Source organism: Cupressus sempervirens, chromosome 7, assembly GCF_028749045.1.
Source record: "Cupressus sempervirens isolate cs-2001-9-10 chromosome 7, ASM2874904v1, whole genome shotgun sequence".
In the NCBI taxonomy this organism is placed as follows: domain Eukaryota; kingdom Viridiplantae; phylum Streptophyta; class Pinopsida; order Cupressales; family Cupressaceae; genus Cupressus; species Cupressus sempervirens.
Window position 1 is genome coordinate 429,536,966 of NC_143124.1, and position 7,110 is coordinate 429,544,075.

Consider the following 7,110-nt stretch of genomic DNA (forward strand, 5'->3'; position numbering starts at 1 on the left):
AATGTTATCAATATATCAAAGAACTCTATGATGCAGATAAAGACTAAGCACATTGTAATCAAGTATCATTACTTGAGAGAGTAAGTTCAAGATAAAAAGGTGAAGATGGAATATGTTAACACTAAAGAGAAAATAATTGATATCTTCACAAAAGTAATATCCAAGGATGCTTGTGAGTATATAAGAGGTAAACTAGGGGTGATATCACTATCAAAAGCTATCTAAGAAGCATGAGCAGTACCCTACATCAAACAAGTTGATTGAAACATGTTACAGATTGATGCATTGGATCTTACTTTAGTAGCTACCTAAAGTAATCAAAGAGATGAATCTACAAATTAGTCACAAGCTAGGCGACTGAGGGAGAAACTAAAAATGTTCATATCTTTATATGAAGATGACAATTCTTTGTAATTTTTGTTAAAGAGGTAGATAAAAACATTGAAATTAGAAGGAGAAATCATTAAGGGAGAAAAGACCAAGAAATCTAGTGAAATCTTGATCTGCTTGATTTTGCTAAGAGAGAAATTCTGATTGTAGAGGGAGATGAAAGATAACATAGAAGAAAATATTGAATACCTAGTAAGAGGGAGTTAATGACAAAAGAGATGTTAGAAGAGATCTAGAGGCAGCCATAAGGATGAAATGATTGAATGTTTTTTGATTATAACATACTTTTTTTTGACTTATTTAGAAGTTGGAATTTGATGACAGAGGGAGAGATTGCAATACAGAGAATTATTTTCATTTTGGTATTTTATTGGTTATACTAATAATGTTTGGTCAGTTTGGTTTGCCATTAATGTGAAAGAGGGAGATTGTTGAAAGAAAATTGATACAAGTATGATAATGTGTTTCAATCATTATTTTTTTACTAATGTCAAACTGGCTACTTGTTGGTAAGAAAATTATTTAGATGATTTGAGTACTATAATTTGTTTTTTTAATAAAGAGGATTTGATCAAATGAGGTTGCAATATCACCTAGAGGTAAGGTTGAGTTATGATATGGAAAGGGAGTACAATAATAAGTTAAGAAAGTGGTAGTATAATGCATTTATATTCTACATAAGGTTGCAATGGATGGTTACGCAGATTAGGTTTAGAAAAACAAGTTAAATGAAGTATGTTTTCCAAGCTTAACAATTTGCGGAGTATGTGTCGAGCAAAGTTAGTGTAAGTCATGCATAAAATTAGTTGGAGCCAAGTAAAGTCAATTTCAAGTTAAGCTAAGTAAAACAGTGTAAGATGAATAAAGTTTAGTTGATGTTGATCACCAATATTTACTTTAGTTCATGCCAAGTGCTTTGATAGTGGATGCCAAGCAATGCATTATTTGTCAAGCATCAAAAGCTAGTTAATGTTGAGTCAACATGATGAGAAAGATGAAGAATTCGATCAATCTAAAACAAAAAGTTTGATTTCATGGATTGTGTGAACCATGTGGAAGATAAGCCTAATGAGGTGGTGGCACACATTTTGAGATGAGCCATTTTGAGGAAAATTCAAAGAAGATTAAAAGAGAAGTTTCTAGAAGGGAATGAAATGAAATGAGGGGTATATTCATTGAATCCTACCTAATCTAACCTAACCCTAAAATGGATAATTGAGGATGAATTAAAAATGATATTAATTTTCTATTTATAGAGATGGCTGGTCATAAGCAAGGGTTTTCATGTGTGAGAACCTAAGCAAGGAAATGAGTCTATGGTATTGCTTCATTTATTAACCTAAGAGAAGAGATTGCATTGGAAAGAAAAGTAAGAAGGCTTAAGGATATGGATGCTTGAAGGGTGAACAAGCTATTAGAGATGAAGTGTATGGAAGCCAAGTAGAATGGATGACCAAAATAGAGATTTGTAATCTACAAATGGAGTTGTAAGTTATTATCAAATCAAGCCTTACTATTACATTCTAATAATTGTACTAGTCTAGGGTAAATCGTTTGGATTAAGGTTGACCTAAGAGTCATTTGTATACCCTTTAACTAGGTGACATTCCTAGTGAATGATGTAAAGTCATCTACCAAGGCCCACTCCTAACATGCGGATTGAAATCCTTTAATTGAGTCACATTTAGCATTGTGCAATATAACCTTTAACAAGGTTGGCCTTTCATAGGGCATCAATTCAAAAGACTAATTAGTATGTTACTGATGGTTTTTCCCAAATTTTATTTCCACATTAAATCATTGTGTCAAATGCATTATTGAATATGTTATATTTCACATTCATTTTTTTGCAAAGTTGATTTGATAGTAGCTTACAAGTTGAAGTCATTGCATAATATAATGGATGCATGCATGATGAAAATATTTTATGGATATGGGTTCACTAGGCTATGAAAAGTTTTAATTATACATCTAGACTATGGATAAATTCTCCTCCCCAATCTTATTTATTCTAAAGAATTTCAAAACTATAGTAGACCATGATTTTGGACTCATGGATGAGGCACATAGCTAGAAAAAAAACCTCCATGTACTTCAAACACTAAAAGGTCAGAGGTATTGTACACTTATGGAAGTGTATACAATAGATGAGATAGATAAACTAAAGGATTGGATTGAGAAAATAGCTACTAGAAATAAGGTCATGGAAAAAATTCATCAAGATATTCAAAATTTAAATTTTTAGTCTCAAGAATAAATTTTACATGTAGATAGGTATTATGATGCTATTTCTCTAGAGATTATTGAAGATGAGTCAAAGACAAAGCTCAAGTTAGTACAATTAGTGGTTGAAAAATTCTTAAGAACATTCAAGGATGCTTCGTATGATGAAAATATTAGGCAAGCATTCAATATTGAAGAGTTATTCTTGACACTTGATAGTAGACTTGACAGTTTTGTTGAAACTTGAACGGATGTAAATAATTATTTGCAAATAGATAGGCATAAATATGAGGCATTAGATTTTTTAGAAGCTTCAAAAGTGAGAGATATTATAGAAAAATTCAAGGGAAAACATCGAGACATTGCATTGGTATAAAGGGGAGGAAAACCCAAAAGCTAGAATTTAGTTTTGACACTTGGAGAAAATTTTGAATATTTGAACCAGCCACTAAGGTGCACTACCCCAAAGGTGCACAAGGAATGAAAGGTGTGCTACTCCAAAGGTGTGACAAAAATGTTGAAGAAGTTAGAGGTGCACTGACAGTTAATTGCTAATTCGAAATTTACAACTGTCCATGCATCAAAAATGCATTCTGATGACAATTTAACTCCTACCATCTTTAGAGCATTCAATGACTCCTAGAGCATCTGACAACTTCCTTATTCTTTTCTACTACTTCTTTTTTTTTTTTTAAGACACGTAAAGGTTCATGCACCCATTAATTGATTTAAACAAGGGTGGAGTCTTATTTTAGTACCATTTAGAGATTCAATTTCTACATAATGAGATTTGTTTTACTAGTTTAATCATATATTTGCATAAAGACATCTCTCACTCTTAACAAAAACTGAGGAGATTATTTCTTATAACTTAAGGAATGTAACATGTACTCTAGGCCATTATTTTGATGCAATAATACATGCTTTTTCTGCTCTCATTCTGAGTGTAGTTATTCTTGCTAGAGTGTGTTTATTTTGTGGATTCTTGATCATGATAATAATAGAGCCAATAGTTTTTTTGTGTTGATTTGAATGTGCAATATTATTAGTTTTGGTGTTTGTCACATGTTGATAAATTTTGCTAACATACTAAGCTAGAAAAAAGATCATTGTATTATTCCTACATAGCTTCTTGTCTTGCATGAGCACACTTTCTATGGCCTTGCAATTTGATAAGTAGTGAAACATCTTTTGGTCTTACTAAATTCCTATTGATGATTGCATCAGTGGATTTAAGGAAGAACTTCTCCTACTTTAATTGGTTTCCTACTCAATCTTTTCAATGATTTAACTCACAAATGTGTTGTTATCATAGTTTATGTCCATTAAGAATTTCCTTTCCATGTTATTTTTTTTCATCTCTCGTTACCTTATCTTTCTTATTTTCTTTGCTAACCCTTGGTTAAATTAGAAATTCATATAGTTTCATTCATTTAGAAATATAAAAAAGCCTAAAATATCTCTTTTGTGGATAGTTTTGAAAACAACAAGTAGATTGATCATCTAATCCAAAATTGGTGCTAACGAGCCAAAAGCTCTATGTAAACAAATACATTTATCTTGAACTGAGAAAATTCTAGTAGGTTGCAAGATTGCTGAGAAACTTGGGGTTGATCCTAAATCACATTTTCAAGAGAGGAGTTTGAAAGGATTCTATTCATTAAGCATCATGCAAAATTATAGCTCAACAAGTACCATTTGAATAATTATACATAAAACATTCACTATTTTGATTATCATTCTATTGCTCAGTCTTTACTATGTTGATAAAAAAAATTACTATCTCAAACATAACATGCTTTCCTGAATGTAAAATTTACCAAATGTACAAAAAAATATAAAGCATTAAAAACACATTTAACACTAGTATTTTATGTGGAAACCCAATTTGGCAAAAATCACCAGCAAAATGTCACTAGTTTTTCACTCTTTCAAAGTAAGCTCTATTAGGAGCCAATGCTATTAAATTTTTATAATACACACTATGAAATGTGACCTAGTTGTATGATTTAATCACCCTATTAGGAGTGGCCTTATTAGAGGACTTTGATCATTCCATTTAGAATATCACCTTGTTAAAGGATTTTCATAGACTATTAAGTATTTCAAATTACTATTAGGCCAACCTCTATTAGAAGGATTTCAACACAAACTATTTACAATGATTAGAAAGGAAATAGTAGGTTTTTTTTAGCATGACTATGACTTATTTGAAATTATAGATCACTATTTGGTCCATGTCTTGATTCATTGATAAGCTTCCCATTGTTATCTCTATTCTTGATTTGATTAGAAACCCTTCAACAAATCAATCTTCTCCTCTCAATAAACCTTAAGTCATCTACTTAGATTCACTTATCGATATCATCAACATATGCATAAGAAATCTCCTTTTTATTTCTATTCACTCTCATACACTTGTATTCACCCTTTTGCGAATCTGATCGACCTATTCTGTGTGCCTCTTCTTCTCCTTCTCATAAGTCTGTCTCTTTACCACTATAAATATCCAATTTTTTCTCTATCCTTTCCTATGATCATTGTAGATCTTAGGTTTTAAAAATAGGTTCAACATGATTCATTATATCTATGTATCTTCTTAATCATCCTCTAGAAACATCTTAGGAATTCATCTATTAGATATTTCCTCACCTTGAATTTAATGATCCAACTCATCAATCTTATCTTCAACATAGTTTACATCTCCCAAGAAATTAAATGAGTCGACTAGGAATCATGATCTTTTCAAATTCATTCTCAACACTTTTATTCATAAATCACTAAACTCTTACATTTGGTCATCATTGAATTACTTGGTCATTCTAAAACTTGTTTGTATGACATCAACTATCTTTATCAATTGATATTGATGCTCAGTCTACATTAGGTTTTCTTAAAAATTTCTTAGGCTTGGTTGACACTAACATCACTCAACATTCCTTAACCTTTTAATCTATTTTTTGGCTTATCTCTTCTTTATTGATACAAGCAATAACTTTGTCTCCTCAAAGTCTATCTAATCAAATTTCTATTTGTAGCTTCCTTTTCATAACTTACCTTTCATCTAGGTGCTATTGCTATAATCAATTTCTCAAATCTTCTTCATTGATCAAATTGATATACCATTTAGATTAGGTAACAATATGTGTTATTAGTAGATTTGACATAAATGACAAAACAACAAGTATTCCAACTATAAGTTTCCAACAGACACATCATGGTGGACATAAAAATTACGATGTTGATAAGGAGGCTCAAAGAAAAATTTATGAATTTTTATTGAAATAAAAATATAGATGAGGAAAACCTTAATTTTTTTCCAAATGTTGAAGATTAGTCATTGGATAGAGAAAAGGGAGGCAGTCTTCCTATTTTTATTAAAACATTGTGGAAATTAGTCCTAAAAAAGGTTATCTAGTATATTACTTTTGATGGGAGGTATGATAGGGTGCAACATTATGATTTTTCTCTGATAAATTATTTTAGGCTAGAAATTAAGGTTTTATTTCCATTTTATTTTTTTTGTCCCATGCACATAGCATAAAGGAATTTTGGGTGAATCCAAACAAACCTATTCCACAAAGGGTTGATGAGACTAATTTTTTAGTTTACGGTGGATTGTATTAAGGAGACTCTCCCTTCATCTATCCCTATTAAAAGTGAGAAATTCCCTAAAAATCATAGTAGTAGTAAAAGAAGAGGCAAGTGGTTGGAGAAGTTGTGAGAAGATAAAATGGATTATGTAAAACAAAACACGAGAGTGAATTATAAAGAAATGTTGACTTATTCTGAAGGTGGTCATTAGGAAAATGTTAATAGTTTGGAAATGAAGAATGATGTTAAGAGTAATTATTCTGGTTGGTTGGTTGGAAAATTATTCACACCACCTAGTATGCACCCCTCCCTTGTTTGTATTCATTTAGATGAAGTGAAGGAAAGTTCAATGAATAAAGAGGATGTGGGTGCCACAAATGTTGATACTATTGATGAAGAGGGGTATTTTGATAAAGAAACATCATGCTTATAATCCTTTCAGGAAAATCATACTCATAATTTCTTCATGGAAGTGGATAATTCACTTCCTAAACTAGACCTTGTAGAAATAGAAAAAAGAAATAGGAAAATAGAGAAAGGATTTTATTAGTAGCTAGTCTTGTTGATTTGGAAGAGGTCAATATGAATATGCTAGAGGATGATCTCAAAGTGGATGATATTGAGCCTCCTTTAGGTGTGCTCCAAACTAAAAAGTTTATTTTGATGTATAATTTTAGAATGGAGCTTTGGTATTTTATTTCCATAAAAAAAGGATGAATTTTAATCATAGAGATCTAAAGGAAAAAAATGAGTAAGTTGCAAAATAAGTTGAATGAGGGGCCTAAGAGTAGTGCCATTGGGAATGATATTGAGAATAAAAAATGTGTTACATGGGCTAGTTAATAGAATTGAGAACCTAGAAATAACTTTAACTACCATGGTCAATAATTACAAGAAAAGTAT